This window comes from Ixodes scapularis, unplaced genomic scaffold (assembly GCF_016920785.2).
Source record: "Ixodes scapularis isolate PalLabHiFi unplaced genomic scaffold, ASM1692078v2 PGA_scaffold7__128_contigs__length_106722199, whole genome shotgun sequence".
In the NCBI taxonomy this organism is placed as follows: domain Eukaryota; kingdom Metazoa; phylum Arthropoda; class Arachnida; order Ixodida; family Ixodidae; genus Ixodes; species Ixodes scapularis.
The window spans coordinates 17,960,327-17,983,947 of NW_024609882.1; the positions used below are offsets into that span (position 1 = coordinate 17,960,327).

The window sequence follows — 23,621 nt, forward strand, 5'->3', positions numbered from 1 at the left end:
TACCCCCTAATCGTTCCAACCAGAGCTCGGCGTTCTGACATCTCCGCGCTCTCTCGTTTCCTTCTCTCCCTCAGTTTTTTGGCGCATAGGTAAGCGAAACGACGAGGGCGTAATGACTACACACATGCGTGTTCATTGCTCGAAGAAGCACGTCACTCAGTCTTGTGCTTCTAATGTTGTTTACGAGCCTTCCACTAACATGTGGGCCCGTGTATATTGGACAGATTGGGCGGTGTTTTAATGAAAGGAAGCGTGAACATCGTCTAGAGGTTCGTAAGAAATCGGGGAGGGGGAAGGGGGAGGGGGTGACATCTTGCTGTACAGTGCATCCGGTGCGGGTGTCATCCCCGTTTAGAATTAACGAAATTTATTAAAAGAGCAAATGACGAGACTGAAAAGGGAATAGTTGAAGCATATTTTAGACAGTGATAGCAGACCCATAAAGACAACGAACGCCGTGACGATGCACTTTTGGAAGCTACTCGATTGGTTCTATGAGATCGTGTATGCGGAGGGCAAAGTCGTCTGCTGCTTGCACAGGAGTTGCGGTGATGTGAGAACGATGCCGAGCTTTTATTGGCTTTGATCGAAAGGATAGTGGGTAGACCTCGATGCTAGATGCCTCGAGTTCTACCCACTTTTTTTTTTCCATTCAGCCATTAGAGTTTGGCGTTCTTACATCATACCAACCCCTGAGCAAGAAGCAGACGAACTTGACTGCAGTCGCACTAAAAAGTGAAGACCGACTCGGCTGGGCTCGTTTTCTCGCGCTCGCGGCGAGTCGCGATCCCTCGACGTCCGCGCGTCGCCACATTCCCAAGAAATAGAAATAAAAAAATTAAAAAGAAGAAGCCTTCGCGTCCAGTTGGCGATTCTGTTCTCGGCGCGTACGTAGTCTCGACACCGCTGCGAGGCTCACCGCGCCGCGTTGCGTCACCACCACGCGGCATCATCATCCTTGGAGATGGGCCATAAAAACGGAGAGACGCGCGACGACTCGCAGCGCCTATACAGCCATCTCGGGAAACCCAGCGCGGTCCGTGTGTATGTATACGTCTGTATACCTGCGCGGCGGCTTCTTCTCAGAACAAGTCCCGAGAGACCCGCGCATAGACCATTCCTATAATTGCCTCCTGCGCGTTGCCATCTCCCGGGCACGCGGAGCACACGCAGTCGCTCTCTTCTGCGGAATATTTAGCCGACGCGCATGCGCTGCACGGATAAGCCCAGTGGCTCGGCGTTTTTATCCTGGGTGATAAGCGCAGGAAAAGGTGTATGTAAATCATTCCAATAATTGCACTCTAAAAAATTCCTGCACGTCTACTTACCCGCAAAACACTGAAAGATGAGGTGGAACATCCGTTTAGACCTAAATATGAAGTCTGCGCTGTGGCATTATGCAATGCAAAGCGTCATGCTTGCATTGCGTAGTGCCACAGCGCAGACTTCATTTTGAGGTCTAAACAGACGTTCCGCCTCATCATTCGCTGAGCTGATTTCGTAGATCGCAGAGACTGGCTCTTTGAGTGTTTTGCGGGTAAGCAAACGCGCAGGCATTTCTTAGAGTGCCTTCTGCGTATTTTCCAACTATAATGAGCCTCGCAAAGGGGGGCGGGGGGGGGGGGGGGGGGGACAGCGTTTTTTTGCAAAGCTTTGCTGACATACGTTGGGTGCCTTCAGCAAACCGTTATCCTGCTCTGCGTACCGCACTACCGGAGCCTTTCAAGCATGCTTTCAAAGGGACACTAAAAGGGTATTTATGCTCGCCAAGGTTTTTATTTGTACATGACATATGAGAGCCCAACTAACGCCAACTCATGCTTACAAACAAACCGGAGCGCCCCTACTGGACGCCACGGGTGCCGCGTATGCGCGATGTAGTGTGGGCAAGACGCTCGCTGTCGCCCATAAACAAACCTTTGAAATGCGATGTTCTCGGCGTCGGTGTGAGTCCCCCTGCCCTTTTTCGCGTTCGAATTGTTGATTCTTTGTCTTCCTGGGCAATGCCTGACTACTTGAGAGGCCTCAGCGAAATTACCGAGGCTCGTTACACCGCAAAACTTCGCGTGAATAATTTGACATGGACAATTCATTCCGCAGGGACGCCGCAGAATGTACGGTAAAGCCTGATTCTTCGCGTGATGAGATTTCACTCGCAATTTCCAGTCCCGACGTCGCTCGGGCTGCAAAAGCGTGAACCGTAGCTGAGATGGATAACGTCGATACTGAAAATCGCAAGCAGAATCGGACCAAATGAATCAGGCATAACAAGTCGGTGATGGCCACTGGCAACAACAATCAACATCTCCTTGTGTCTACTGTTTACATCGAGCCTGCTTACCAACCTTCAAACTTAAGTCCTTTGACGCCTGCACTTACTTCCTATTGCAAGTACCGGGCCAACTTTGGTCTAAGGGCCGGTGTCGTCTAAAAGAGCAGACGACAAGCAGAAGCGTATGAAAGAGCAGACGACAGTTCGAACGATTAGGCGGCCGTTCGAACTTGAAGACGCACTGAACGTAGTCCGCAGGTGGTCCGTACAACTTGACGGTTTTTCGGCGTTCATGTTGGAACAAAACAAATAGATCTGGTGACCACAAGTTTCCATGAATTCAACCCAAACTGCTTCCCGCCCAAGCAGTCGTGGCCCGACAATGTCTGGCTTTCAATTTTGATGGCACACACTTAAAATTTTTACACCCTTATTCGTGTAAATGGCTCGTCCTCTGGCTAACGCCTTTATTCGTGTAAGGGTGTTAGCCGCCGGAGGTGGTGAAAATCGTGTTAACTGCTAACACCCTAAAAACAATATGGCGGCCAGTATGCGACAGGCGATACGAGCCTGGCGAGCCGTACGCGGCTTCTCGCCGGAGCAAGAGCATACGGCTCGCACGCTCGTTTGGTGTCATCTGTAGGCGCAAAAAACTTTCCAAACATCTCTATGTTCAAGCGCCAACACCGCAAATAATACGAGTAAGGCCGAGACCGCTGGAGAATGAACAGCCAAGACTGTCGCCGAAGTCTCGCTCGGCCTGCTCGATGCCGGTCGCATTTTCATCGCATCAGAAGCGCTTATAAAGAAGGGATAGCTTTACAAAACACTGACAGGCTGGCTTTATTGAACAAAACGCCCACTTGCCGTGGACGACAAGTTGACAACGAATCGCTCCGACACCCTCTGTCGACAGCGGCTAGGAGGTATCGCACTCGCGCTCCGTGTGGCTCTCGATTAACTATTGCCTGTGCTCACCTCTGTTACGTGCGTTATCCACTCATGAACGCTTGTGCGTGAACAGCGGCATTCAGCACCTAGAACACGCGCTGGGGAAGCCGCCTAACGTCCTTTTGTTGCAATCAGGCAGCATAACACGACGACACAGCTACCAGCGGAACCGATAACCGAACAACTCGGAGCGATCAACACGACGGATGGACTAATGGCATCCAGCCCTCTAATAGTTATAGACCACCAACCGGCACACTTTTCAAATTGGGCGGCGACAAACCCCATCTAGCGACAAAAAAAAAAGTGATCAACATTTGAAAAAAGAAAACAGCAGATTTTTTGCTGCCCACCGCGCGGTTACATTCACTTACGTAATGGACATACACACAACACTGTACATTCACAAGGGCATACAAGCACTGATCAATTGCACAATACACAACAAATAGCACATACATCCTACTAATACAAACCAACAAGTGCCCCGAACGGTATATATGCCCTCCTATTTCGCGCATCGGTTAGCCCGGTGACCACGCTGGTCTTAATCAAGATATGAAAAGATTACGCCAATTTTATTTTTCAATAATATTTTTTCTGCATTTGTCTTAGGTAGGTACACATATCCCTTAATAACTTCTTACAGCATAATGTATTATAATGATACGCGCCTAACTTCCAGTAACTCAACGTGAGTGACGAGAAAAAAAAATCGTGTGAATTCTGTCTGGCAACCACACTCGCGGCGTGGTTGCTATGGAGACGCTGTCGGTACGCGCGCCGGCAGCCGTCCAGCTGGTTCGGCCGTTCGGCTACGGCCGAGTGCGCGAGTCCACGGTGAACGCCGCGAACGCAATCGAGAAAACAAAGCGTCGACTACTGAAGCTGTACGTAATCTAGTTTCCGCCCGTTCGCTGCCGAATTCTTCGTAGTCTTCTTCCGCCCGCTCGAAAGGGACCAGCCTACCAGTCCGATTACCGCCGTGGCTTCAGTGGCTTCATCTTCGGAGGGAACTGTCAACTGAATTAGTTCCCAAACGCGGGTGCAACAGGCAGCGCAACGTGGCGCGGTCCACGCACAAAGTCGGTAAGTAAACAAAACACTCAATGCCGTTCCATTCTTTTTTTTTTTTTTTTTTTCTCTCTACGGGGGCGCGCGGTGTTTCTGGGTGGCTCAAGGTATGGGAAAGCAACCGGAAAAATCGGCGCCTGATCGACCATGGGGTGAAAATTTCAAGGCGTATCGTAAACAAAACGACAGCGTTTGCCGGTGGAAGACTCGGTCGTCCGTGGCGAACGCATTTTTAGTATTTTTAAGGATGTTCTAGCTGCAAAAGAAAGGAGCGCCTTAAAATTTCACAAGGTAAAATACACTGCTGAGGAAACGACGCCCCTTTGCGTGCAGGCGCCGATTTTTCCGGCAGAGTTTAGCGCGCTGTGAAATGCAGTGTGCATTTAGGGAGAGTTTTGACATAATATAATGTTGCTCATTGGAAATAAAAAAAAGAAATGCTGGCATCATATGTTTACAGACTCTTAGTTATTTTTGGAATCTTAAGTACCCTTTTTGTGGCAGGTATTGGACGCCAGCACATTTTACGTAGGAACGAAGAGTGGAATCGGGCCAATTCCCTTCCACATTAACATCAAATGAGTGCTGTGAAAGCAAAGAAGAAAGTGAGGGTGAAACAGTTCCTGCAGTAGTAAGTGCCAGAAACAAGAAAAGTGCCCCGAAGTGGAAAATATACTCCCTTGAAAAGGATCCAAAAGAAATAGAAGTTATCAGGTATACCGCCGAGCATCACAGACCTGGACACTCCATTTCAGTTTTTTAAATGCCCATGCCCTGATCAGCTGTTTACAGCAATATTTGAGGGGACCATCCTGTATTGAACTCAATGCCACCATGAACACCATTTTCGGGTTCTGGTCACACCTCCACGCAGGATGTCCTGCTTCAGATCAAGGAGGATATCCTTGACAGAATCTCCTGTACGACAACGCGGGCGGTCCTGGCCCTGGATATAAAGGGCGCCTTTGACAACGTCAGTCACACGCTGGTGTTCGAGAACTTGGCCTCAACTGGGTGCGGGCCCTGGATGTATGATTATGTGCGGGACTTCCTGAGCAACTGGATGGCCACCATCGGAATCGAGTCCATCCGCACAAGCACCATCCCGATACCGAGCAAGGGAAATCGGCAAGGCTCGGTCCTGTCACCCACCTTGTTACCTGGCGATGTGCAAGCCGCCTCCTCTACTGGAACGGATTCCCCGGATGAAGCATACACTCTATGTGGACGACCTGACGATTTGGGCTACGTCAGGATCGGACAGCGGGAGGCAAGACTTCCTCGAAGAAGTCATTGAGACGGTGCAGAACTACCTCGAGGCCGGCAACCTCCAGCGCGCCCCCGATAAGTCTCAGCTGTTGCTCCTCCGCGCGGGCAAGCCAATTCCCGAAGAAGAAGAAGGCGGACATCCGCCTCACGTTAAAGGATGGTACCCCCGTGCCGGTGGTGAAGCGGGTTCGGATCCTGGGGCCTTCACCTCCAGCGGGACGGCGGACCCAAGTACACGGTCGACCGACTCGTCAAGACAACCACGCAAGTCATGCGCATGGTGAGAAGGATAACGAGTCACAGACACGGGCTCGAGGAGTCGGACCTGATCCGGCTGACCCAACCACTCGTCGTGAGCCACATCACCTGCGCAAATCCGTATCTCAACCTGCTGTCGAGAGGTAAGGGCAAGATGGACGTGATTATTCACAAGGGGTACTAGCTGGCACTGGGGGTGCCGCCATACGCGTCGAACGCCAAGCTCCGGCAGCTAAGTGTAAACAACACCTTCCAGGAACTCGTCAACATGCACCTAGCCAGTCAGTGGGAGCACCTGGCCCTCACACTGAGTGGGCGGCATGCCCCGAGCTCGCTCGGCATCCCCATCCCCGCATCGCAATGCGAGGCTATCCAGCTGCTGCTGGCCCTTTGGGACAAGATCCAGGTGGCACCAATCCCGTGGAAGCTGAACCCATCTTTGCATCCAGGTCGCTGGATGGCTCCCGGTCCCTTGATTCCGCTTGGTCCCGTCGTGTAGCATAGGGCCCCTGGTAGCAATTGGGCTAGCCCAGCATTTAAGCATACTCCAGCCCTTTTGTATGTAAAGCAAAACAATTACTGCAACTGAATACTTCTTACCTGACAATAATCGTAGTTTGCACTGCTCAATGCCCTTCTGTTTTATCTAAAATACCGCAACTAAATACTTCGAGTACTGGTCGGAGCACTGCAGTGCAGGTGAAGTTTCTACTTCACCTGTTGCCCTTCTGTTTTATCTAAAGTACTGCAACTAAGTACTCCGAGTACTGGTCGGAGCTCTGCGGTGCCAGGTGAAGTTTCTGCTTATAAAAAAGTGTCTGCCCAAAAGCTTGCTTCGGTACCACAAGCTGCAACAGGAAGCCTGATGCAGAGGCTTTAAGAGCAAGCTCCATGCTTTGAATGTTGCTAAGCATGCGCGCTTGTGCAGTGCAACTGTCGTTCAGGACAACGTGCTCATTCTTGGCATTTCAGTTTCACTTGCACTTAAAGGGATGTTGAACCGAAATCTGGATTCCATAAAACACGGCGGCAAAAGCGTGTAACAAGATGCTACAAACACCAAAACATCACTCATACAGCGATATTTCGAATGGATGACCTTATTTTTAAAAATAGGAGGCGCATTTGACAGATTTGTTTGTCTTGTTTCTCCGAGAAGGAAAGGGAACGACCTCGCGTCTCCTCCACCTCGCCGCCTTGAAAGGGCGAAGCAGAGAGAGGAGAAAACGAGATATCTCGACGTCACGCGCCTCATCGGTCTCGTTCAATCTCAACCTCTTTCTCCAAATACGGCCGTCCATTCGAGATATCGCCTTGTGACTACGAGTAGTGTTTTAGGGATTGTAGCGTCCCGCCTACGGCTTCTGCATCGTTTTCTGAAATCCAAATTTCGGTTCACCAGCCCTTTTAAGGGGAACGGAGTGTGGCAGCGATGGGATGATTTCTCGTGTCAGCCGGAGTTGCCTACCATTACCACTGTAGGGCAGCAAAGGCTACAGGCATGCAAGAGCGACTTTGAGAAGCGCTTTCGCAGAACAAGAGCTTGCGATAGAGCGTGTACTAGCTCGCACTTGTCGCCTTCGACCGCGCTGTCACCCTGGCAAGCCTTCGGCAACACCTTCAGAATGCCCGCATTCTTCAAGAAAGCCACAATGTTATGAATATACCATAACAATGCCTGGCTTTTATTTTTTTCTAAAAAAGAGCATTTATGAAACTTTGAAAATGCAGCAGTGCACGCTCATTACCTTCGGTACTGCTTAGTACGTGCTCACTCACGCTCACCTTATCCAGGCTGAAAAGCTTGTGCTCGGACGGGGCATATTGAACACTGGTGGTGTCTTTTGACTGAAGTAATATACAAAGTATGAACAGGAGTGATAAAGAAACACAACATTTAATGCCGGTCATCTCCACTTTTAAAAAGTATCTCAACGTGAGATTAATTTGACATTTCGTAGTAAGGGTGATGAATTCCAGACAGGGTGACACAAACCGTTTTGATAAAAACGTAAAAACAAAATGTAACTACTCCATACAGGTGCCTAATACCTAGTTTGATGACTAGGAAACAACACGGAGGACTAGAGAAATGTGATGAATATAAATGAATAAAGCTGGTCATGAATTGAAGCATACTTAGGTATGTGAGCCACACAACTTGCAGCTGCCATCTCAAGAAAAACAAACAAAGCCTTTAATGATTTCGAAAATCGGAACAATCCTGGCAGGAGTTTCACAGACTTTGGCGATTGCACTATGTGATCAGCAATCAGGCTACAGGTGTTTTCTTGATTGTATTAATCACCTTGATTGCAACTGGCCGTAGCTGTGAGTAGATTAGAATAAGACAAAGCCTCTCAAGAAGGCAGCTCGTATTGTACGTCTTCTGGCCATGGGCGAAGCCGAAAAGCCAGTAGGCCGCCATGACCACAGTAAAGCCTTCGAAAAGCCAAATGGTTCCCTCCTGCATATAAAAGCAGAATTGATTCAGTCAGAGAATAATAAAGGCCGCACTGATGAGTATGATTTTAAGCATGAAATGCTTTTAGCTCCCGGCCACCAAACTGATGACATATCTTTTTTGGGAACTAATGCCAAAAATCACTTCAAAACATTCCAGGTTTCGAAGTTGACTTTTGCGTTGGTTTTTCTTATTTGAAACCGGCTTTGAAACCTACTGGGTCTCGAAGTCAGTTTTGGATCGGAAAGGTGTGCACTAGCAGGGTTCAAAATTTGCTGTCAAAATTTTGTTTCCTTGATACAAGGAAACAAAAAGGAACATACACACCACCGTCTCAAAACCAGCACAGCATACAGCTGTCATTTATTTCCACAAGTCTTCTTCCTTGTCATCCCACACGCTACACATGCTATGGAACCTATTCCTATACACACTATGAAACCTATTAATTCCGAACTACAGCTTTAAAAAAATTATCCAACATTCAAATTACTTTTTTGTATGCCATCTCACTACCGAATTCTAAACCAAGAGCGCATCATTCGTTTAAACCGTTTGAAGCAATCGCCTGACGAGGAGCCCGTTGTCGTCACGCTTTGACGGCGCACTTTAGTTCACCTTTCTGCCGCCGTCTTGGGGGGGGTCTCAGGCATCGTCCCCGCGCGAATATTAACACAACTGTTTAATTGATTGGTGCGGCACACAAACTTCTGTTCTGGCTGGAACTTGGTCAACAGTGTCTGAGATGAGCCCGACGCCCATTTCAGACGTCAAATAAACTTTCGAAATTGCTTTTATAATCTCTTTAAGAGTTTGAATGCAGGAGTCTATAATTCGCAAAATTTAGTGGCCGCGATTATGTCCTCTGTGACCGATTTGCAAAAATAAATGGCTTTACAGTAATGATTCAGATTGTGATTTATTGGGAATTAACCAGTGCTGTTAATAACATGCTCTGTATTGTCCGCTCTGCTGGTGTTTTTTCTGCCGTCATTGCATCCACGCAGCTTGAAAGTGCACTGCTTTATGCGACAGGTGGCACGCACACACCGAGGCACTCACTTCATAGCGTGGCATGTGGTGGCAGCAAAAGCCTCTGCCAAAAACATGCTAAGCACAGCATTTGTGGCGGCAGAAAAGATACAAGGCTATTAACTTGTTCCCGAGAGTATAGTATGTTGCAGGTTAAGATGGTACGGTGAGGGGAAGAAGCTCCGTCTACACTCTTTTCACTTTAGCAGAAAGGATGTTATAGAGAAAAGAAGGAAACCGCCAATCGTGGCAAGCAAACCCTTTTCGGACTGGCAGAAGTGATGGGAGGCGCCAGGCAATGTAAAAAAAGGGGAAGGGGGCGGGGGGGTGGACTGCAAACGTGTTTACCAAGAATAAAAAGGGGGAAGAGTGAAAAGAGGTATTCTTCTGTAGATTCCTTTTTCTCCCAGAGCTGTGAATGTGCCATGGCCGGGCTGGGCTCAACTCAATGCCCCAAATCATATTTTTAAAAAAAATTATTGCCGGCAGAGTTTTGCGGACTCCTAAAATGCCTTTACAGAGAGGTTCCACAAACCCTCTTTCCAGAACCGTTGGCTTCAATTGCAGGCATGGGCACCTGCAGTATGTTTTGCAGGAAAAGGAGGGGGAGGGGGGCAAACCTTGTTTTCTTTTAAAGTTATAGGTTTGAAAGCTACACCCCTTCAGAATAATCCCGCCCCCCTTTTCCGCCACTTTGCTGACGCCCATGATTGTGGGCACCTCATCACTTACAAAATGTTTCCTAGGACCCATGTGTAGAAAGTAGGAGCCACCATTCAAGCCCCTGTCATGACTACAGTGCAGACATATCACAATAGCAGGGAAGAACAATAAATAATAATGGACAGTCTGACCGGAAACAATATTGGTACAGTTTCAGACTCGCTGCTCAGCTTGCCAGCTGAGCCAGGCTAGAAAAACGAAATTGGCAAAGTGAATGAGTTGCGAGTATAAAGATGCAACAACAAAAACCCTACTGGCATTCTTAAAAAATGCTGGGGCCTTCTTGTCAATGGAAAAGGCACTCAGTAATTAAATCCAATACTCTTTCGGATAGTGAGATTGATATCGTGGTAAGGTGGGTGCTTGTCCCAAGCTCTTGTTTTAGCACCAGTGGGTGTCAAGTTACACACAGCCAGAAAACAAATCAGCATAGCCAAACGAAGCACAGGACAATTGCATCCGTAAAATAGCCGATGTTCCATATTTCAATTAGTTTTTGATCTCACTCTGCGCAGCACACAATTTATAGCAGACGATTGTCCCTTTTTGGCTCTGTTCGCAGATGACTTGCCAGTCTGTTCGTCGTTTTGTTTCTGTCAGAGAATGATACCTACCTAGTAGCAAACAAACTCATTATTATTCCTTCATGTTAGCAGGCGATGCGTCTGGTAGCGGTATTTTATAGCGAGTTCGTTTCACACGCACTGGCACCGTTCGAGTTCTCTCCCAGAATGCATTGCACTCGCAGAGTGTTGCACTGAGAACTAGACTCAAACCAATTCGCCAAATGCACCAAGTGCGGAAGACTGATGCTGCCGCCATCTATGTTGTAGAAAGAATACCGACCTCAAACCGAAACTGGCGCCTTGCTGTTCGGAGTGATGGGTGGGAATGCGAGAGTACAGTCGCTACCAACGATTATCTACAAACGTTGGTCGCTGCAGCCTTTAGTTTATAGTTGCGATTACTTCAAGCAACACGGCCGTCATAGGGATAGTTACAGACGGCGTAAATTTCCGCAACCAGCTGTCTACAAAGCAGCTGGTTGCGATCTTTCAATTCTCATAACCGTTTACACTGAAGAAAATGGATGATGCTGTCTGAGCAGAAGCTTGATCCATTTCAGCATGGCATTATGCAAGGACCACTGAAAGGGTACGCATTAAAACTAGTCTGCTGGAATACCCAGCAAAACTTTTCGATTTCGATCGTCATTACAGGTGGATCAGATATTAGCTTTGGTGAGGGCGTCGAGAACGAGAGCTTTCTCGAACAAAATATGACGGGGCAAGTTAGCTGAAGTAGGTAAATGTTAAACATGATGATGTTGCCCAAGCCTCGGGTAAAATCACTAAATTTAGCTTTCTCTGATGCTTATTGGGCAGTCAAAGTTACTGCTGGGGCAGTTTTGTCGACAAATGTTCAATTTTTCACCCGCACATGTTGGTGATAAACATCTCGGGGGCCGCTGATGCATTTGTTCTGAGCATTTCTTTACACACTGGTATATTTCAGCGTTTTTATGGCAACAGAGCGACTTAAAACCTCCAAATAAAGCAGTTTGTCAACTGCTTCCTTCATGAAATAGGAGACGCTCACAGTTCAAGCTCGCGTTTGATTCCGTTGCCCGCGGGACGCAATTTCTATCAGAAAATCTACTTTTTTTTCCTTTCAGTTCTGCGACACATCGTAGCAGACAAACTTTCGTCATCTGCTCCAGCACCTTGCCGGCCCAGCCGGAGCGAGGCACGACGGGATTGCATTTTGGCGCAATCTCGATTTTCTCAGTGCAGCGAGTGCATGCACGCGTGGGGTGTCAGCAATGAAACGAACTCGGAGGGTGCAACCACTTGTGGAGTGCCGGCTGAAACGAACCCGCTCCACGCTGCGAGTGGACACACGTGGGCACGAGTGCCGTGAAACGAACTCGCTAATACTTCTTCAGTGCAAGCCGGTTGAGACCTCAATGACCAAAATCGGGCTCTCGGTGAGATGGAATGGCAAACTGAGAATGATTTCATGACCGGGGGCCGAACAAATAACAGGTGCATTGTATGGTGAGAGTATTAGCACCGAGAAGTTTGGGAGGCGACCTTTTACAGCGAGCCGGGGCGACATCCTGCTGAGGACAAAATTTACCCCCTCACTCGCCCTACAAAGGCCGAGACGGCGTTAGCTGTCGGCATATTACTTTCGTTTTTTTTTGTTGTTTTTTTTTGTGCGCATTTTACGTAGGAAATGTGAATTATATGCGGCCTTATTGAGGTATGGTCTGTAGCTGCAGGCGAAACTTCAACCAACATTCCGAGCATGGTTTCCAGGGCAGACAGTGCATGAATCACAGATGGTATATGAAAAGGAAGAAATGCCACCACACTTGCAGGAGCATTGCAATATATTTACATCCTGCACAATCAACGCTGCTGATGATTTGAATAAATTAAGAGGTTTTTTTCAACTTTGTTTCTAAACAAAAACGTCTCAGCGAAAAAGCTGCACTCTGCTCGAGCAACATGTTAAATATATTCTGGACCATGGGGAGAAAATTACAAGTGAGACCGCCCAAAGGCCTTTGACTTAAATGCCATTTGTATGCCCGCAAAGCGGGGTCTGATGTTCTCCTAAAGCGCGAGACAAATGGACGGCAGAATCGTCCGATCCGACAGTCCGAACGCCGCTCCGAATTGAGACACACGCACACACTTCCGATCTTGCAAGCGACACAACGATCCGTTCGGCTCCGCCCAGGAGATCCAACTTCCAAGCACTCCAGCGGAGGTCCGCGTTCATAGATCTCTGGTCCCAGATTGATGGTTTAGCTCGCACGAGCGAAGCTAGGAGCTCGTTCTTGTTAGCGCGTGCATTCTTTGCCGGGGCCATCTTTCTCGAATGGATCAGCGGGATCCACGCGTCCGGCTTCCCGTCGCCCGTCCCGTTTTCTTATTCGTCCCGACAGACCAAGTATGTCATCATGACGTCCGCACTAGCTGTGCTGTCATTGGCTGGACGCATCCGACAATCCGTCCGCCGTGCAAAACTATCTGGCGCGTTTGACGCATGTCGGATCGCCGATCTGACGCCTGAAGCGACCAAATTTTTCGGATCAGGCAGTCGTACTGTCGGATCGGACGTCGGATCGGATGGATTTTTCGCGCATGTGTCTCGTGCTTAACTCATGAATCTGCAAAGAACAGAATTTCAGTGTCTGAAACACTTACACCGCCGCTTCCACAACCCCTTGCACAACCGCCTTATATCGTGTGGAGGGGGCGGGGGGGGTTCATCGACGGGAGTTGCCTCCACCGATAGCTTTCCATACTTATAACCCAATTATAAGGGTAAACGTGACAAACACGGTTGGAAAAGCTATGAAAATTCTGTCGGCATAAGTCTCACCCAGCGCCTTTTACACTGGGTAAACGAAGCCCCGCTTCTCAACGTGCTTACAGCTCACAACGGCCGATGTTGACGGTGCCTTTCCCATCCTTAGTCTGACTGTCCATGCTCTTTTTAATCTCGAAGTTTTCGGGTGGTAGAATATGATACCAGCTTCTTTTTGGAAATTGCATTGCAGCGCTGAACAGTAGGTCAGCATGATCACAAACCTCCGATCGTGAGGAAACGGGCGCAGGGAAGCCAGCCAGATGCCAGAACGCGAAGCGGAGTCTGTCACCAGACGTCACGGTACACCTGACCCAATCAAGATGTGGCGACCGCAGCGACACTTGTGTTTGCTCTGAAGACTAATAGTACTCCGTGCAAGCAATACCATTGATCTCCACGACAATTTGCTGGATCGCGTGTCTCCGCTTGGTCGTTGCAGCTCAGGTGCGGCCACCGGATGGCCACCTTGGGACAAAGATTATCAGTCAACGTTTTGGAGCGTTGCGGAGGCTGGGCGGCAGTAAGCTGAAGACATGTTTTCTGCTCGTTCGTTGTCATTTACCGAAGAAGTTTGTTGAAACCCCGAACGGTGAGAATTGCGTTTGAGAACACGTGGAAATTTTTACGAAAGCTCAGCACCGCAAGAAAAAGGGGCAACTCGTCTAACGCAAGTCTTACCGTTCTGGCGGCATGATCAAAGCTTCCTTGGCATGCCAAAGTGCTGCATCTTTGTCTTCGCACGCTTGAATACCGATCAAGAATTAACGCCGTGTGGATTTGTTTCGCGAGTGCAAAGAGCATGAAGATGCATGTGCCTCTGGAGCAGCATTTTACTTTACTCTTACGACTGTATTTGTAACTTGCGGCACTTGCAGTCCAGAAGCGGGCATGATCCAGTGGCGACAAAGGAGGGGTAGGAAGCTATGGCGACGACGACAGATTGCACACAACCATATGGACGGGCCACGTTTGAAAAACTTCAGATATCGCCGCTTCATACTTTTGCCTTCGAAAACCTACCTTCTTCCACAGCATTGCTCTATTTGTGCTGTCATGTGATCCATTTAAATAGATTTGGAACATAGCCATGGTTAATCCATAATAGCAACCACCGATTTCGTTTCCTATTGATAGCAACTCGCTGGAACAGCTGGGTGATAGAGAAGACGCCTATGTGCGAGATACCTTCAAAGCTCTGCCATGGCATCGATTCTTGATAAGTATCCAAGCGTGAAAAGGCACAGAGACGCAGCAGTTTGGCAGGCCCAGGAAGCTTTGATCACGCCGCAAGACCGGCGAGACTCGACGTTCGACAAGTTGTGCCTTTTTCTTGCGGTGCCGCGCTGTTGCAAAAAATTTTATGCGATTTCAAAGGAAATTCTTATAGTTTACACATTGCGAGCGTTTGGCGCTCCTTTCACTAAACAGAGGGGAGCGCCGCCGGAGACTGACACTCGAGCGTGCTCTTCGTGCTCCGAGCATTTCTTGGAGCACAAGTGACTTCTTTGCGCTCCGTGATGTCACGTCCACAAACAAGATGGCTGTGCCATTGTTGAGATTGTTGAAACAAAAGGCGTAGCCGGACAGCTGCTCCTTTTCAGTCATTAGTGGTCAATCCAGCAGGTAAAAACAATTTGATTTGAAAGCCAAGACAGCAATTAGCATTCCGGAAAAGGTTTGTTCATGTGCCTTGCCTGAGAACAAAGTGATCTATCGAACGAGCGTGCTGATAGCTCGGCGACAGAAAAGTTGCCGGCCGAGAAGACAGTGGGACGGCTGCCCTTTTTAAACTGCTTAGTCCAGCTGCAGCGAATAAAGATACCTAGATTGGAAAGCCGAAGCATCAGTTAGCATTGCGGGAAAGGTTTGTTCGTGCATCTCGCCTGAAAACGAATTCATCTATTGAACGGAAGGTTACCGACAGCACAGCGACAGAAAAGTTGTTGAGATGAGAAGACAGTCGGAGCGCTGCCCTTTCTAGGATGCTTTGCCCAGAGAATCAAGATACTTCGAATGGAAAGCCGAAACATCATGTTCATGTCTCGCCTGAAACGAATTGACGTGCTATCTATTGAACGACAGTGTTCCGGTATCGGCATAGCACATCAACAGCTTCCATCGCATTCCGTCTCGCTGCAATATGGAACCACGAAATATCTGGCAAGTGTGAGGGTTTCGTGCGTCGACAAACAAGTTCAAGAATGTTGTCTTTAATTCAAATATAAACAGCTTGCACGGTCAATAAATAGATCAGCCAAGGTGCCTTTCCCCGCACGTGCTCGAAGCGAGTCTCCAAACCTCTAAGAAATACTTAAACGTTCGTAGAAACTTCATAACGTCGCCGTCTCTTTTACTTTGTACCCTGCCGCTCTACACTGCCTTTAATTAATTTACCACCGAAATAATTTTGGCTTCTCCCACCCGTATCCACGGGATGCCAGGTTCGTCATAACCATGCGGTGGGAAGGAGCTTGTGCGGCTTGTCAATAGATTCGGTGTGTCGCGCTCCTGTACGCCATGCGCCTGGAGTATGAAACTCGGAGCGTCAGAGTAGGGGTAAAGGAGTGTGGACTTAAAGGGGAGCTGCAATCATACTTAAGCGTCTACCTCTTTTGCGGTTTCCACGTCTCTTTGGGTTCGGGTAAGCCAGCGGGCACGGAGAGAATAACTAAATATCAGTGAGTCATATTTTAACCGGACGACGCGGAAACCTCCTCCACCTACGAGGGCGACCCGCGTTGCCGAAAGCGCGGAATATGTGACGTCTTTGGTCCTGGGCTTACTACTGGTCAGAGCCGCTAAAAGCTTTTTTTTTTAGTCGATACAAAATATAAGTGTCGCGAACCGTTTCAATTATGTATGAAAGTAGTTTTTGTTCAGTATTTTAGATCAGAAAAGAAACAAATGCAGTTTATAAAGTACGGAAACAAGAAAAGACCCGTCGACAAACCCGCCACCAAGCGGTGAAAAAAACGGCGCATACAGTAAAATCTCGTTATAACAAAGTTGAAGGAGCGGTCGTAATTATTTCGTTATAACCATTAGTTTGTTATAGCCAATGTCCATTTCTTCCCACTATTAGCAAGCAAGGGGAATTATGATTGCTTTGTTATATCCCGTTTTGTTATAACGAGGTTTTACTGTACTAGAAAGGCGTAGTGGGATGAGGCTCCGACGAACAATGGGCTTAGAAAGGTCCCGGATGTACGCGGTGGCGCTGCGGTCGTATACTGGCTCGAGGATCCGACCGGTTCCGAGCGTTCCCAAGGCTTTCGGCGCGGGCTTGGCTGGCGATTTGACCCTTTGGCGGTATGGCAGCGCGAAGTGGCTCCCGTTCTGAACTGATCTTTACCCCGTGTTTACCGTCGTTTGTGGCCAATGAAGTGTTATGCCGAATTAGTCTTTAATCGCGCGGCAAATGCAATGCGAGCTGCCCTGGCCGCCCACTTCATACAGCCTAGTCAACACGTGCTTTAGTGGCACCCTCTCGAGCCGTCGACACTGAGTGCGGCAGCCGTGAGCGCTCGATGAGCTCACTACTTCACGGCCACTCAAACCAGGACCTACGACGTCATGAAGGATGTTATTTCTTGCTTGTTTTTGTAAGTCTAATTTGCCTATAACTTTTAAAATAAAGCGAAATTGGAGAAAAGTTTCTTTAAATTACTACGTTCAGTGCGCTCAGGTTCGATCCAAATTAAAAACCAGTCCAAAAGTTATTGCAGGGCCACTTTAACGCTCCCAATGACGACAAACGAGCAAAAAACATGTCTGCAGCACGCTGCCGGCCAGCCTCTGCAACGCTCCAAAAGGTTAATTTTCCGTGTCCCAAGATGGTCGTCCGGCAGCCGCAATCACGGAGCGGGGAAGCGCAATTTAGCAATTGTTGTAGAGATCAGTAAAAAAATATGGAATGCATAACCTCCTAGCATCCATCAGGTAGGGATAAGCATTCTTTGCAGTCTATATGCCCATCAATATCAACACATGTAGCCATTTGCAGGCAGTCGCATCCTTTCGAAGATCAATCTGGCCTTCGTCAGGCACCAGCTTTCGCTCTCAGCACACAGCCACTGTTGGTGGGCTTCGAGGCTGCTCGCATCTTCACCCTCCACAGGCGGGGCAGCCCCGGTCTGTAAATGTAGAATATGAATATGGCAGGTATTATTTGATAACACTTTATGTTTTGGCCGTGTAAAGAAAATCTGCATTCCATTTTCTAACATATCTGTTATGAAATAACAAGGTCAGGTGGAACGGCTCGAGTTCGCTGACTGAAAGACAGAGGGCTTAGCCTGAACCAATATCCTAGCAGCCTTCGATATTGGTGTGGGGGGAGAGAAGGCTGAACCTCTAAAGATGTCTTCAAATGATTCTCTAATTGCTTAACTCCAAAGTTTCAGGCTGCTGCACTTTAACGTTCTGAACTTTTTCCAACATATATTTGCGCTGTCGCTAACCATGTTCCATTTGCCAATTTTTTACACGCCCCTTCTCCTCCAATCAGAACAGCACGAGAGTCCGCCGTGAACAGACTTGGCATCATCGTGTGTCATATATCCCCGATGATTGCCTTCCCCACTAAGATGCATTAAAGCCAAGGCTCGAGCACAAGCTCATAGCATCGCTAGATGGTCGCACTGCACGAACCCTCGTGCAGCCTGAGTATCTACTAGTACTGGTAAAAGCGAGCGAGTTGAAAATGAATACTTAAAATCGAAAGAATAAAGCGCGAGGAACAAGCCCAGGACAACCACGTAAAGCCTGGTTCAAACAGTTGCGTTTGACCGCGTTGCGGCTGCGAGAAACCAGGACATCCCTGCTGCTTATATCGCGTGCCAAGATGATTCTTTGAATTGGAATCCACGCTTCATACGAAGCACAGATGTGCCGGTGACTCGTTTTCGGTTCTAAACGCAACGCAGACAAACACACTCAAACGCAAGTGTCGGAACCGACCTTTACGGTACAGGCTCACAGTAAAGCTGTGAGCCCGAACCGTCTCGCACGTCTAGCCTTCCTTTAGTACATCTGCAGGATGAGACGGAATGTATCATAATAGAACCGATGTGGTCTCACCATTCTGAGCAGAAGTGCGTGAGTAACCGATGATATTTTCGTGGTCGCTTGCACGTAAACAACCAAGGAGCTTGTACACAACGCCGGCATTCATCTGGCTTGAAAACAACTTGAGCGTTGGCTTGGCTTGGATGTCAGCTGCCCATTGTGCTTACTTGAACTTCACGAAATCCTCTAAATTGAGCAGGCTGCTTCTTGACTTCTGCTGTCGGCGCTTATGTCTGCAATTCGGCGGTTTCCGAGTTCGACGATTCGGAAATCATGGGTGTACCACCGCAACACCCTCTTAACACGATTTCGGTAGCCGTAGGGTGTAAAAAGGATGTAGGAAGGGTGTAGGCCTTTCCGTACACCCTTGAATATTCAAAAATCATGTAAAAATGGTGTAGGAAGGGTGTGAGCTCGGAAAAACACCCTTTTAACACGAACATGGGTGTTGAAATTTTTAGTGTGCACATATCTACGTTCTCGGACGAACCGAGCACATGAAAACTTATCTGCAAGCCTTTTTCGGCTCTTTTGGCACAGCCCCAGTCGCGGCGTTTTGACGAGAAGGCAGGTTTTTGTCAGGTTCCTCTCAAAACAACGCAGGAATACACGTCTCACATGGGGACTTCCGCCCACACCCCCAGACCTGAAGTGCGCCCGACGCGCCACCACCGCGCCGTGACATAACAAAGATGAGTTCGTGTATACTGCAGCCATCTCGCGAAACCCTGTGCGGCCCGTGCACTGTACACGCCTGTATACCTGCACGGCGGCTTCTTCTCAGTACAATTCCAGAGAGACCCATGCATAGACCATTCCTATAATTGCATTCTGTGCGTTGCCATCTCCCGGGCTGAGTAACGCGCGGTCGGGGCACGCGCAGTCGCTCTCTTCTGCGGAAGATGGGCCGACGCGCATGCGCTGCGCGGCCCAGTGGCTCGGCGTTTTTAACCTGGGTGATAAGCGCAGGAAAAGGTGTATGTAAAGCATTCTAATAATTGCCTTCTGCGTATTTTCCAACCGTAATTAGCCTCATAGGGGGGCAGCGTCTTCCTGCAAAGCTTTGCTGACATGTTAGGGACTTTTAGCAAACCGTTATCGTGTTCCGCTTGCCGCACTACCGGGGCCTTTGAAGCATGCTTTGAAAGGGACACTGAAAGGGTATTTATGCTCGCCAAGGTTTTTATTTGCACTTGACATATCAGAGCCCAACTATACCCAGAACACAATTTGCGGCTCGATCGAAATTCGTTATCTTTCCGCCCGAAAACCGCCGATCGAGAACTGGACGGTTCGAGTCGCGCCCGTTCTCTTCTCCATGGTCACGTGCTGTTTGCTATGGTTTCGACACAACCACCAAAGATAACCAAAGGCGTGGGTCATCGAAAGCACACACTAAATATATATATTAAAAAAAAATACTACCCATTTTTTTTTTGTGGCTTTTAAAAGCCGCAATTACGTTGATTAAAGAAAATGAAGTTGCAGAGCCACGTGACTTCCGCCAACTCTCCTCCTCTATACTTCCTCTTCTTCGGCAGTCCAGTTTCGGTTTCGGTTTCGAGCAATTGCGTTTGTTTTTTGACTTTATTAAAAATATGCGTGACGCTGTAGTAACATATTGATAGGGTAGTATTCTGACACCATAATGAATCGCCTGGCAAAAATTAAAACAAACTTTTTGGGGTGTCAGTGTCCCCGCGGTCACGATATCACTCCGACCGCGCGCTTAAAAGCACGCTTTAAACGCTCCCGTAGTGAGGTACGCGGAACACGGTAACGGTTTGCTAAAGTCCATGTTTTGTTCTTATTCCGTTTTATTAAACGTTCGTTATTTAACCTATGCCGCGAATTGATTACATTTTTAAGAGCTCGCATGCGTCGGCTAACCGTATACCAATAAGTTTTTCCCTTTTCTCTTTATTATGGAAACGTTTTGACTCTCGAGTAATCCACGAATGATCGGATGAAACTGCGGGTTTACTTCCCAAAGGGAAGCTTGGCGCATTAGGAATAAACTTGTTATTTTGTTTTTAGAATGGTTTTGAGCACAAGACGACTGGGGAGTAGTGAAATTTTAGCCGATATTTTCGGAGGCTAGTTGAGCTCATCGAGAGAATGAAGAGTGTAAGATTGCTAGCTGGAAACGCTGTCTGCAAATATAAAGCTCTCCCCGAGGTGTTTCCCTTTCGAATTATTTTTACCGCCTTCATCACACAACGTACCCTGTTTTCATTCGAACTACTTAGGGAGAATGTTTCATCTGCTACTGACGTGTTCTATTTATGGTTCCTAATATTTTATTTGTATTTTATTGCCTCCTTATGACGTTTTTGTTTTATAGTCGGAGGGAATTCTAGCACCCAGTCACAATTCTGGACCTTCCTTTTCTCACGAGGAATTAAACGAAGAACACGGATTGCTATCACTCATTTCGTCATGCAATAACCATCATCATGTCTCTTTATTGTGCCCATAAACGACCAGACGTCTGTAATTCGCAAGACTATATTCGAAGAGTTACAACTGACGCCAGCAGCCGACTCCGGACACTTGATGAAACCGAAACTATACATTTTAACCTCGCAACACGAGCCCGTTCGTCTGCTCTTTCAATCTGATAACCCCCAAACTCAAAATCTCATGATTCCCGAAGCCATGGTCTACGATAAGATTAAGAAAATGTCAAACTAACCAACGCCAAACACACACACAATAAAAAAAAAAAAAGATACGTTTTGAGACAGGGCGTTGCCTATTCCACAGACCAGCATGGGTGACCTTTCACCACCATAAACGGGCACGCACCCGCAAGTATACTCTTTATCAGCTAATATATCAACTGCACATTGCAGTGCACGGTTGTTGTTTTTTCAGTTAACATTGGAAGAGACATATCTAAGAACAAGGTACGTGTGCAGTGGTATCTTGAGGCAGAGAAAGAAAGAGTGACAGAGAGAGAACGAAAGATGGGCTTATGTTGCCAGCGTGCAGACCCTCTTCTATGTACAGGGAGTTTCCGATGTTAGATGTTAAAAGCGCTTACAATGCATTTCCTTTTCTTTTTTTTTTTTTTTACTTTTTTACAACATTCGGCTTAGTGGACGTCGGCCTATAGAGACATTTCGTTTTTGTAAATTATATTTTCATCTAGGTGACGTCATGTTCTCAAACATTCGCGTTCTATCCCCACCGCGAGCGTCACATTCTCACCAAGTTTGAGCTTTCTGCGATGCTTAGTTCATGTACCCGAGCCGAAAAACACGGTTCTCGTTTCTCGGGAACTCTCTGGTATATCCATTTACACAATGAGAAATCGGCGTGTATATCCTTTCTTTCATTTTGACTCGTAAACTTTCTGGGACGCAATATATCAGTGTATTTTGAAACTATCTAAATCACGACCCTACGCACAAGCCGGATAGGCGTTTGCAAGCACGTGAAATGTGTAACTTAGTAAAAACTCGTCGATTCATTGGCTGATCTTGCTAGATTTCTTCAAGATCTAAACTAAGAATTGTGCTGCGTCAAAAAAATATATCTCACGAACCATAGTCACGTGAAAGCTTGGGAAGGCGTGGCGAATCCCGGACATCCTAGCATCGGCCGGCAGCCAATCAGATCGCGGCATTTTCCGATAAGAACGGCCGAGATCCAATCACGAAGCAAGGTGTTTGAACATGGTGATCCATACCCTGCGTCTCTGAAGGCGTCGGTGACTCTAACGAGACACATTGGTATCGGGCGCAACAAACACGGCTTAGAGTGAAGACAACCTTTGCACGTGACAACAGAATTAATCAGAGTTCGCAGATTAGTCTGCTGAGGTACGCCTCCAAAGTTTCGCTTGGTTGCTTTTCTTTTCTCGTTTCAAGTTCTCTGAGTTTTTGTGTCGCCAGCTTCGCGTACGTGACGAACTTGACTCGCTTCTCTTATCGCGCCGCGGCTTCTATATCTGGAGCAGCCACCACAAAACCTGACATCACGGCCGCCGCCTCCGATTGGCCGGCGCGCGCGGTTTGTGTTCGTGTGGATTTAGTCGGGCACTTGAGAAGGGTTCCGTTATCGCGCGCACACTTCCCGGGGGTAACTGTCGGCGGCCCTTTTTTTGTCTGTCCCGCTCCCGGGTGCCGTGCGATACATACAACAACAACAGTGCCGCCGGCAAAAGGCGCTCCCCCCCCCCCCCCCCCCCCCCCCCCCCTTCGTAGTCGTTTCCCGGACGAATGACGCGGCTGATCTCGTCATGTGCACTCCGGGCGATCCAGACACGCGTGTTTTCGGCCTCAGTTGACGCATTGCCTTCTGTATATTTGCAGGTGGGTAGTGTTGCTGCATTTCTTCTCTTTTGTGGTTGTCTGGATCGCCCGGCTGTATTTTTGGCTGTGTTGGTTTGCTGTATCGCTAGTTGTTTGGTTGTTAGCACCGAGTAATGGGTGAAAAACAGCCTGGAACTGTGAAGGAGCTCGCTAAGCTTTTCTTCGAATTTTCAGCAAAGCTGGATGAGATGAATACAAGCTTAAGCCGGGAAATGAATGTAATGAATACGAACTTGGGCAAAGAAATGGAGGAAATAAATCGGTCAATGACTTTTATGAACAAAAGTTTTGAAGATTTCAAGGAAGATCTAGCCACCACTGTTAAGGAGGTAAAAGAACTAAGGGTGGAACAGCAAACTCTTAAGGACGAAAATAGGAAGCTTACTGCAGAACTTACCTCTGTAAAGAGAGAGCTGGTGGAACTAAAACAGTACAGTAGAGCTAACAACCTCGAAGTCAAAGGACTACCACAAAACGCAAACGAGGTTCTTGATGCGCTCGTCGTTGAACTTGGTACCCGTGTCGGAGCTCAGCTATGTCCGTCTGACATTGATACTGTTCACCGTGTGCCTTCAAAAACCAATGGCGTGCAAAATGTAGTTGTGAGATTTGTACGACGTAGCGTTCGGGACCAAGTCTTGCAAAAGGCAAAGAAACATAGGCTCACGAGTGCTGACCTTGGTTTTCATGGTACTGAGCCTATCTTTGTGAATGAGCATTTGTGTCTCGAAAATAAGATCTTACTGAGCAAAACGATTCTTTGCAAAAAAGAAAAAGGATGGAAGTTTGCCTGGGTTTCTCAAGGAAA

General features: G+C 47.8%; 1 protein-coding gene across 1 annotated transcript in view; it reads right to left on the reverse strand.

The window, feature by feature from the left end:
• Nucleotides 1–23,288, reverse strand: part of LOC8053432 (ETS homologous factor) — a 140,501-nt gene extending 117,213 nt beyond the window's left edge. The window contains exon 1 of the mRNA XM_040222496.3: nucleotides 23,211–23,288. The gene's annotated coding sequence lies outside the window, so the exon portion shown is untranslated. The remainder of the gene's footprint in view (nucleotides 1–23,210) is intronic.
• Between the last annotated feature and the right edge of the window lie 333 nt (nucleotides 23,289–23,621).